The following is a 12164-nucleotide window of genomic DNA, read 5'->3' on the forward strand; positions in this document are numbered from 1 at the left end:
ATCTCTTTCTGGTCACATACCAAAAAACTCATGAAATTATTCTTGTCTTCCTGCAGCAGCTTGATTTATGGATGTAGAACCAGAAGGAACCTTTAAGATCACGTATTCTCACACATGAACAGAAACTAGCATGGCTTTCTGGAAAGTTTTAATTATGGGTACTTTTACCTATATCAATATTTATCAGAAAGAGTAATGTCCAGATTAACCATATGATATGCTGGGGCTGGATCTGTCTGCAGTAAATGATGGGGCATATGTACACCATCTTGAAGTACCTAAATTACAATATTGAAAACTATTTATTCTGATTCTTGCCTGACAATAAATCCACATCTCACTGATTTGTCTCCCATCAGTATGAATTTGTGAACGGACTCACAGACTACTTTCAAACAGACCGGCCTATGGCGTGTGCTAATCTACAACCTATGCCTGAGTAACTAAAACACTGTTGTGGTCATGCCAGACACCGTTTGTGTGATTGCTTTTTGTACTGCAGTTAGGAGTATTCTTGAGGCCAGCCTTCTGAAATAAACAAGAAAGACAACTATCAATTCTCCAACATACCATTGCCATTACTGTATCCAGAATGAAGGCTTATGGAATGTTTTGAGAACTGAATGTACTTGCTATATTAGAACAGAAATGTACATTAGCTAGTTGAAACCTTTTCAGGCTATTACAGATGTTCAATAACATATATGCAGGGAGAAGACATAAAAGGGAAAAGCTCAATTATAGTTGAAACTGTCCACTGTTATGTCGGACACCAAGAAGGGGTGTTTTAAGTATGTAAGTAGCAAAAGGAGGTCTAAAGAAAACATTGGACTGATACTTGTTGAAGATGGTCATCTAACAGGGATGAAGAAAAAGTGGAAGCAATCAATGCTTTTTTTGCTTCAGACTTTAATAAAACTTACAGACTTTGGTCTGCCCAGTCCCCTGAATTGAGGGAACATGAGTGTGGGAACAATGACTTCCCATTTTTGGACACTGAAATTGTAAGGAACCAGCTGTATCAGCTGAATGTTCACAAGTTCATGGAGCCTGATGGGATTCATTCCAGTGTGATGAAGGAGCTAGTGGATGTTATGGCAGGACCCCTCTCAATCATCTACCAAATGTCTTGTGTCCCTTACCAAGTTCAGCTCCAGATGCATCTTGGGCTTCCTGACCCCATCCCTACACAACCAGGCAACATCCCTATACTTTTCTCAAGATACCTGTCCCTGCTCCCACCACCTGTGCATTTCCTTCTTGTCCTTTAGTTTGACCAGCAGGCTTTGACTGAGCCATGCCAGTTTCTTGCCTACCTTTCCTGACTTCATACACCCGGGGATTGAGAGCTCTAGTCCTCTATAGAAACCATCCTTAAAGATCTGCAGGCTCTGTTCTGCTTCCATGTCCCTGAGGGCAGTTTCTCAGAAGGTCGTACTGACTAACTCATTGAACAGCTGGAATTTTGCTTTCCTAAAATGCAGGGTCCTGACTTTACTCTTCACCTGACCCATATCCCTTAGGACTGTGAACTCCACCAGTGCATGATCACTGCAGCCCAGGCTGCCTCCAGTCTTGATGTCACCAATTAGCTCACTTGTGTTAGTGACCATCAGGCCCAGTACTGCATCCCCCATGGTAGGTTTAATATGAATAATCTCTACCTCAGAAACAGTCTAAAAAAGGCTGAGGGCCTAATTGTTTCTTTCTTCCCGCAGCTGAATTTGTATCTATGCAAACAAGTCACTGGTCATCACAAAAGCGAAAGGTTTTTAGGAAAAGTAAAGGAACTATGTCATCTTTTGACAATACAGCAAAACATAGATGCTAGATGGCTTAATAAGCAATGATAATCATATATTTTGAGGAGGAAAGTAGGTATGTCTTTGAAGCTACTTATTAGAGTGTAGGCTTTGTAAGACTAAAACATTCTTGAATATTTAGTACCTAATATCATAATGATATAAAAATATTGATTAGAAAAACTTGTTATTCTTTACTTGATACCTTCAGAACTTGCATTAACTTGTTAGTTTTTGGAAATTTCTAGATTCCTTTTTTTAGTTAATGGGTAAAACATGTATTATATTGAATCTAGCATATTCTTATCTCTGAAGATCAAAATAAGGTAATGAAAAACAAACTTCCTTATAAACCATCTTTGAATTACAGTATACCTTCTTATGCCAGTTAAAGATATGCATATTTGATGCTTCAGAAAATACAAGTGTTCATGACTATATTGTACTTAATAATTTTGCTTGTGCTCAGTAAACAAAATCTAGAGTAAAGTCACATATCTAACTTTCTCTGGCTTGTATATTTATTTGTGGGACAAAACGTAATTTTTCCTACATGAAATAACTTGAATTATATGTAGATCCAACAACCATCTGTACTAGTTTTTCACTGAATTGTCTACATGATTTCTGCATAAGTCATATAGATGTTGTTCATTATAGTTTCACCTATTCAAGCATATGTTATAATCAATGTCCTCATGCCTTCTAAAAATTGGAAATAATAAGAGGAGAGCTTTTTGGAACAGTGGCCTGTCAGCCATTGTTAACTAGCATAGCTCTTCTGATTTCACTCATAAGCCTGTGGTTTGAGTTTCATCTTCACGTATCATTTTTTGGAAAAAGAAAAGGGGTGTAAGTTATACTGAAGTTGTATGAGAAATATGGGTATGATTCAGAAAGGTTCTGTGTTTTTATTAGCAGGATATTCTGAATGTAAAACTCCACGGTATATACCAGCATGCTGAGTAGAGGTTTGTTGTTGGGGTTTTTGTTTTGTTTTGGGTTGGTTTGGGGTTTATTTTACAAAAAAGCCGTATGAAAATAATTATAAAATGTGAGATGCTTTGTTAAGGAGAAAAAAAACACAAACAAAAAACAAAACAAAACCAAACCCAGCAGCATTTCAACGTATCAATCGTGACATATTTTTGCCAAAATAAAGGACCTAGTATGTCTGTTCTGATAATGATAGGGGCATCAAACAATGAACAACCCTAATGCAAAGCAAATCCTCAAGAAAATATCAGTACAAGGCCAACATGATGTTTGTTGTTTCAGACTCTCATCTCAAATTTTATGGAATCACTTCTGTTGTATGATATCAAGGCCGTGGCATTCTCCTGGATTTGCCTGGTAAAAGCCTGCCTGGTGCAGGCTGGAAAGATATCTTGTATGGAATTTCTCAGTGCCTTTACAAAGCAGCATAGTCTCATTGCTAAAAAGTGATCCTACACTATTGAGGAGATAAGTCATCAACAGGAACTAAATTACAGGGAACATTTCAGCCTTTAGTGACAGCTATTTTCAGTTGGAAGCCTTCCACTTTCTCAGATGCAGTACCTGGAACAGATAAGAATTTAATTCTAATGATAAGTGTGCAGTTAATAATACAGGTAATAATTACAGCAGTGAAGTTAATGATATAATTTTGTGCAGGCCTAGATACTGTAAAGTGCTGCTCTGACTACTACCTGTATACATCAGATACTTGGTAATGGAATTTCCTTAAGCTTTTCCCTGATAGAGAGAAAGAGGAAACAGTGAAGATAAACTTTGATTTTTAGTACAAGAATTGTATTTTGACCATAAAAGCAAAGTCACCTGGACAATAATTTTTTTTCTTTACACATGTAATTGCAGGCTAAATTTCTTCCCAAATACCTGTCTCAGTCTTGTTTTAGGAAAAAATGCAGTTTAGATGAGTTATGATGGTTCTTTAAAAATCATGTCTTAATTTGATTATTTTTATTTTAAAGCTTGCTATCTTTGAAAAGCTGTGGTTTATTCAGAACTGCAGAGTAATTCTGGCCATATTCATACCTCTGCATTTTAATTTTTTTTTTTTTTTTTAATCTGATTCTTATCTTCAGAAACTCCCAGAGGTTCTCAAGCTATGTTCAAGGATTATTGATGCTGATATATGGAAGCATATGAAGTGATACATTATTTAGTTGTCTAATATTAAAAGATGGATGTTGAGGTCCATGAGAAAGGCCTGTCCTAGCATGCACCAAAACTTTGGATGTGATTCTTTAAGGAAAAAAAAAGAAAAAAAAAAAAAGTAGTTTGGAATACTGTAATTTCATTATGGATAAATCAAGCTCTCAGAACTGTGAATCTGGATTAGAAGGGCATGAGATTAAATTGAAAATCACAAAACAAAGTATAGGTAAATAAATAGACATTACACATGCTTATTTATTTTATAATTATACATTATTAAACGTTACACATGCTGTAGCATACATTTTTAGAGATTTTTACGATTAGCCTTTGATTTTGTAAATAAAATTTAGATTTCCAAACTTTTTTTTCAATGCTTCAGAAACTGTTCAAAAAGAGTAACACAATTTTGTTGACAAAATTCATCAGATACCTCAATACTCTTTTTCAAGAAAGATTCTTATGCAACCGTTTCATTGTAGTAAATAGGAAAAAATGTTCTGCATTTCATGAGATAGAAAATAAAACTAAAGAATTTTCACTGGTAGCTTACACATTTATGTTATGTATAGTAAAAAATTTTCTGTCCAAGTAAGTTTATGTTACAGGCTTTTGGTTCAGTAAACTATCTTTTAATACATAAAGTATTGTCATCCTTGTTCAAGTCCTACTGAAATAAATATACACTCTATCTGTTAAATTGCTCCTTCTGAATTGATCCTAAATAAACAGAGGCATCAGACATAAGGAGAAGCAGCAGAAAGTTGAAGTGATCTGGTCAAGGATAAAGATCTGGGCAGAAGTGGAACAAAACACCCTGTAATCGTAAAATTTTATTCTGTGCTGTGATTTGAACCATGTGCCTATTCCTTCTAAAGTGAAAAGTCGAGGAGTATATCAGTGTCTTCACCTGCAAATAACATGATTAAAAAAACAAGACAGGAAGACATTTAGTCTTAAGAATTGAAGAAGAAAAAAAAAATCTACTTTTAGCAGAGCCAGACCTAGATTTCTATTCAAAGTTATATATTTTTTCCTTAAGCTTTTTTTTTTTTTTATTACATTCTCCATTATATTAAGATAGGAATTAACACAGTAACCATAAATGCCAGATACATGACATAGATTCTATGTGCTCTCAGTGTATATATTAAAGACTAATTCTTTTATTCCTAATGGTGATTTTCTGAGAGAATTGAGAGAATACAGGTGAATCTGAGGTGTTATTGGGTGTGTGTGCCTCAGGTAAATTTGTAATTTTCACCGCAGAATCCTAAAGGTGATCATCCTTGTTCCTAGATATTTTTCAGCTGTCTGAAGGATTATTATGGCATAGGCATATTAGCTTCAGGACACTTGATTATTGGAAATGTCTTTTTGGGACAGGCACTACCAGCACAGGAGGCAGAAATGTTGAGAGCGAAGGGGTGAAGGTGAGCCTGGGAAGAAGGGAGGGTGGGCAAACAGTGTTTTATTTTTTGTCTTTTTTTTCTCACCATCCATATTTTAATGGGCAATAAATTAAAATAATTTTCCCCAAGTTGGGGCTGTTTTGCACATGATGGTAATTGGTAAGGGGTTTCCTTGTCTTTATATCAACCCATGAGCTCTTCCATCTTATTTTTTTCTCCCCTGTCCTGTTGAGGAGGGGGAGTGAGAGAGCAACTGGGTGGACATCTGGCAGCCAGCCAAAGTCAACCCGCCACACCTATGTAATGAACACTAGTAATGGGAATATAAATATCAACCTGACAAATCTTTTAAAACATAATTTTAAAAGACTAATTTCAATAGTACGTTTAATGTACATGCTTTAAGAGATGATCCTGGGTCACCTATTTACTGGTCAGTATCTTCTGTTTAAACCCTGAAAATAATATGGTAAAGTAGCTGTGGTATGGTATAGTAAACATAGGTGTGTGTAGCAGGACGGCTGGGAAGAAGAACTGGGAGTGCTGTACAGCTAGTGAATGATGAGGACATCTTGACCGTGGTTGGCCAGAAGCCTTGGGAGCAGCAAACAGGAATTTAGAAAAACAAGATAAGGATGCTGAGCTTTGTCTGAAGAAAACATACAAGGCAACAGTTAAAGGAAAACATCTGGCCGTTTCTTAAACAATGGAAAGTTTTCTACTTTGAGCTAAAAGTGTATAGAACATTGTGTTTGTGCTTGTAAGATTTAATTAACCAATAGGCTTAGGATAATAGTAACTAACTTGTAGCCAATGAGTTGTCTGGTGTACTGTGGACAGAGGGTTATGACCAATCAAATGTTGACAAGTATTGTTAGAGACTGTAATTGTAGAAGAATTGTTGGCAGTGACTTCAGTAATGACTTCAGTAATGACTTCGACTTTGGCTTTGATTTCAACTCCTAACTCTCGACCTCTTACTTACACCTATTCAGAGTCCCGTCTCTCAATCACCATCAGGTGTGCTGTGTTCTAAAATTTAAAATAGAGATAACCGAATGAAACTGTAAAATAGCATAATTTTATTTTACAATGCATTTAAATATTCTGGTTGTCTATGTACAAGGAAATACAGTAGAACTTACCATTTTGAAGGAAGCTAGAGGTGTCATAACAGAATTAGGTCCTATCTAGAATGATTCTGTTGTAGGAATAATTCTGTTCTGGATTAATTTGACAGTTGAGGGCAGTCTTGCTGAGATAAACTGTGTTGTAGCTGAGGCAACTTCAAATTAAATACTTATTTTGTCTTCCATCAGCTCTGATATAGAATATGTTGTTGATAAGCAAACTGCATATACAATTCCAACAAGGCTGTAGGTGATGGCACAATAGAAACCATAAAATTATGGAAAGAACAGAGAAATTATACAGGCATTTAATCATACTGGGAAGTTTATATATTTGTGCTGTATCTTATTCTATATCACCAAAAACTCTGCAAAGTATCTTCCAAGTTATTACTGATGAGCTCTTAAATATTATATATATATTAAATTCCATAATTACTTGCTTTCTAAATAAATGAACTTTCCCAAATACTAGAGGGATAACCAGTAAGTTTTTGAAAAAAATATTCCATGCTTTTTAAAATTATTAAGAACTCAATTAATGCATTCATTAATTATGTGACACTTTAATGAAAATTAATGCTCTGTAGTGACAATTAAGTGCACATACATTTTAACAAAAAACAAGTCCCCAGCAGTAAAGTCAGAGCTACAGTAGAAATTAAAACAGCCCTCTTAATCTGCCTGTCTCTTGAAAATTACTGTTTATAATATATCTCTTTTGTATAAATCAAGAATCTGATATGCTATCCTGCATATTACAGATAAGACCATTTTTTCCTTTTGTCTTTTTAATTCATGAGTAGACCTGCCAGTAGACATCCAAGGTCCACTCTTACCCACTGCTGTTATTGGATAAAACCTCATGACTAGAAATAGTTACGTGGAAAATAAGGTACTGGTGATAGCTCAGCCTTGCCTGCAGTGACTTACAACCAGAACAAAGACCAAATTCAGTGATTCAGAAGGAGAACATGTTAAATGATGGTATAATAGTTTTCTGTGTTTGTTCAGCATCTAAATAACACAATGGTGTGGATCCATAACTAGGGCACTTAAGCAATACAGTAGTAAAAATAATAGTGATGATGGTGGCTAGCATAGAAAGTGCAGGAACCTCAGAAACAGTAAATTAATGAGTGAAAATTTGTCTGGAGGAAAGTGTAATTCAACATTTTCATTTAAAAAAGCATGAATATTTGTAGATAAGTCACATATTATTCATTTGCACATTCTTAGCACAGTATGGGTATTTCATAAACATCTTATTTTTTGTTTATAGGTAGGCTTACTGGATTGAATTTTCCTCTTGGTTTACCAAGTACTGCCCCACTAATCTTTAAACCCTCTGAAAACTGTTGTTGTTTATAGAATTAATCAGGAAATGTTTGGTTTTCACAGAAAAAAAAATATATATACATTTGAAAAACAAATTATCTGATTTCAATTAAAACCAAGTAGTTTCTCACAAATACTGACATTCAAAGAGCTTTGTGGGGGAAAAAAAATTCTACCTAGAAACCATTTACAAGAAACATTGTCACCATTGTCAGATACGAGCTAGATGGGTACTTTGCACGGTCTCTAAATCAAAGTGAATTGTGCAAAGCAATTAAGTATATTATTAGTATGTAGTGATAATGTTTGACATTCATAATTCAGTAATATATTAAGGTAAAAAATAAAGGTTGTTGTTCTGTGTTTTAAAGAATTACAAATTCCTAACATAATTCTGGGAGGAATTTTGGCATACTACTTTTATAGGAGGTGATACTGTTACAGGATTTGTAATACAGTGATGCAAAGACATTCATGATATGAAGCGTAGTTTGTAGCCAAGGTTGAAAGTATAATCAATAAAATACCAGATGCAGAGACAGAAAAGGAATTATTCATAATGTATTTTACTGAAATCGTGTGAATACTAATACATAGTTAGTGTTGGGTGTTTTTTTTTTTTTTTCCCTTTAATTGTGGAAAAAATCCCTAGAACTAATTAACCTCAATGCACTAAATGTCAAATGTACAATTTCTTTTGTTTGAGGAACCCTGACATTAGAATAAAGACACCAGAGAGGAGAAATTACTGTCTGTGCATTATGTTAAAGCTTATGCACCACCTGGTGGTTTTAAGAGGTGGTTATGTTGCCACACCAGTTACATCTGTATAGCTGGTTCATCAGATCAGAGTCAGTCCTGCTCTACACAGCCACAATAGCACTGCCTACTGTAGCTGTATGTCTGGCATTGCTTGAAGGAGAGGAAAGATGGAGACAAAAGAATTTGTTGTCTCCCAGTCTCCCAATGACCTGTGAATTCACACAGGAGTCTTAAATATAGTGCTTTTGCAAATAATTTGCTTTGTCTTCAGCTGCTGTTATTTACAGACACACTCATTTACTAACCTTTCCTCCTTCTCAGTCTCCTTTTCCACAGCTGCACATGTCCAAGATAAGTTAATAATATCAAGTAGAGTTATTCCACTAGCTTCCTATCTGCGAACCACTGCTTGGAGCTGTACTTTTTTTTTTTTTTTTTTTTTTTTCCGAAGGTACTGTTTATTCTCATTGTTCATTCTCTCTGCTTTTCGATTCAGTATCTGGTTATATATTTATTAAGAAATGCATTCTTTCATTTCTTAATTACCTGGTAAGGAAGTAGGAGGATATGGGCATGGATAGATAACAGTCTTGCCATGTAACACGATCACCTAGAGACATGAACTTACTTTCGTAAGTACTAAGTAATCAGCAAAAAGCAACATGCAATATCATCCTTTGTCAAATACAGTTAGAGAACTGCTGTTTTTTATTTCCTAAGACTACACCAGTGATGTCTCTGTGTGTTGGCAACATCAATCTGTTTACTCCTCGCAATAAAGTTAATTTTTCTCCCTCCTGTTATCTTCCAGCCCCACTTTCAATATTCCATGAGAGGATCCTCTTATCCAATTTCCCTTCCATAAGGCCAGATACTTTAAATTTTCCAAAGCCTGATTTTTTTTTTTTAATTTTTATTTTTTTGAAACTTGTGGGCCATTTTTAAAAAACATTCCACAAAAATAGCTGTTTTACTTCCCTAAGCATACAAAAAATTTAAACAAAAAAATGGAAAAACAGTAGGATGAAATCTTTAAAAATATTTCATCAGCTCTAATCCAAGTGAAGATGCAGAATGAGAAACACAAATGTAAAAAGAGATAGAAAGTGTTTGAAATAAGCCTGTATAAATCAGAAGTTACCATAATATATTTGCAGGCTAGCTATATGGCTGATGCTAAAGCAAGGAACACACTCAAAACACCTTGCCATATTCTTCAGGAAAATCCACTGAAAATTATTCCAGAAAGGTGTAGAACACAATCAACAATGACTCAATAATTTCAAAACCTTGCTTTCTTTTATTATCTTCTTCTGTATTCTGATGTTTTTTCAGTGCTCTTCATCCAGAGACTTATATTTCAGTTTACTTGTGCTTTGAATTCAAAGTTGAAACATTATTTCTTTTACTTTTAGGTATATTTTTTTTTTTTTTCTGAATGGAAAAAAATGAACTTTGAACTGGTTTCACGGCAAAGCATTCATAGTTATTACCTTCATATGGTCTATGCAGAGTTTATTGACTGACTATTAAAGTCTCAGGAAACTTGGAAATATATGAAATAGAATCTTCTAAGCCAAATCATAATGCCACATGATATTCTAATATTTTCTTTTTAGTGTAACAAACCATTTCAAAATACTGCTATTAAATTATTTTATAATTCCTTGCAATTTATTTCAAGATTGAATGAAGAACATGATAAATTATGTGCCATGCTGGTCATTTATATCCCATGTTATAGTAAAAAAAAAAAGAAAAATAGTCTGGGCTGGTATACAACAAATGTCCTATGCTACAGATTTAAAAAAATATATAAATCAAATCTATCCTAGCAATAAACTTCTGTTTTTTCTCAACATTTGCAATATTACTGTAAATTTTACTCTCTTGTGTCTGTCCCAGATACCACAAGTCTCAACTAATGGGAAAATGAAGAGGGTAAATGTAGGAGCAATGCTCAGATTGATGCAGTTTACATAAGTTGTAGTGCCTCAGTTAAGGGTCTGTCTAACAATACTATACCTTTAGCAATGGATCTAAGGAGGTAGATAGTAAGGTAACAGTGAGAAGGAAAGTGAGTGGGTACTTCTCCATTCTCTAAAAATTTTTGGATACCAGGAGATGTTGTTAAGTGATTTGTCTGCCTAGGAACCTTTGAAATATATATATATATATATACACACACACACCCCTTTCTCCATTCACAGTTACCTTTTAGCAAGGAGTGTTACTGAAGAATGACTTGTTATTGTTTGCTTTGAGTCGGGCTCCTACTACCTGTACTGATGACCACTAGTCTCTTTTATTTATTTATTTTTTTGCCTTTCTTTCCATAAGATGTAGGAGAATATAGGTTTCTACCATGACAGGATGATGTTCTTTCTTAGTCTTTTCCTCTATTCTTTTGCTCATGATTCCTAGCAGTGATTTTCTTCTTTGCTACCAAACACCTCTTTGTCTTCTGATGAAACTCTCCCAACATCAGACAGTTCCTGCTGATGGTAAACTAGAGTTCACTGTTGTATTTGTGGAAGTAGATTTATTTTTCCCCTTGTGCAACTTGATATTTATTTATAATGACTTTCACATCTGATTTTGTCATTCCATTATTTTGTCCCCTAAGGTCCTTCAACAATTCCTTGCAGTTGTTCTTACATTCTTAAATAATGTCATCAGCAAACCAGCATCACCTCACTGCTTGCCCCTTGTCCAGGTTATTTATGAGTATGTCAGACAACACAGGGGTCAGAACTGGTTCAAACACAAGCTCTGGAGGAATTCCATTGGTGACTGCCCTCCATTCTGTAAATAGGTCTTTACTCCTACACTCTTAATTCATAACTTTAAATGGTCCGTGTAATGGCTGCTTAGTTTTCTTAAAGGTCTGAGGTAAGGATCTTTATCAATATCCTTTTGAGAATTCAAGGAAGACCCAAGAACTTGGTGACTCATATCCAAATATGTTGAAAAGTCAGGTCACTCCGAAAGTCTTGCAACATTGGCTTCTATAAAAGGAAGGACTGATGTCCCTTCCCAAATAGACAGTATTCACCCAGAGGTCCACAGTTCTCTTTTTTTCTTTTTTTATTTATCCATTTAATACCCACTAACAAGTCTGAAGTTCCTTAAATCCTTCTGGAACCTTTTATAAAGTGAACATCCACATTTGCTTCCCTTCAGTCCACAGGTATCAAGTGATTATCAGTGAGAGGTTATACATCATTATTAGTATTATTTTTTTCTTTCCTTGAGTTCTTATTAAACTCTTAAATGAATATAATCCAATTCTGGCAGTATAGTTATTATGTGATCATTATGTGTTAACAAATGTTAGTATTACATTCCTTTAAAAGGCTAGCATATGTATGTTACATCCATTTACCTATAGGCCAAGGACTGAGATCCTTTTTAGCTTATACAACATTGTATGCGATATTAGAACTAAGTTATACCCACCCAGGGAAGTAGAGAACTGTGTGGGGAAAAAGTAAACAACCCCCCATACACACACAGATACCCTAACCTAGAGAGAAAGAAAAATATGATGCAATGCT

General features: G+C 34.8%; 1 protein-coding gene across 1 annotated transcript in view; it reads left to right on the top strand.

Moving 5' to 3' along the window:
- The window catches only part of CDH12 (cadherin 12), a 382326-nt gene that overhangs the window by 27660 nt on the left and 342502 nt on the right, over window positions 1–12164 (top strand). The gene's annotated exons all lie outside the window — the stretch shown is intronic.

The sequence above is a fragment of the Tyto alba genome, unplaced genomic scaffold (genome assembly GCF_018691265.1).
Source record: "Tyto alba isolate M040663 unplaced genomic scaffold, T.alba_DEE_v4.0 Super-Scaffold_48, whole genome shotgun sequence".
Lineage (NCBI taxonomy): Eukaryota > Metazoa > Chordata > Aves > Strigiformes > Tytonidae > Tyto > Tyto alba.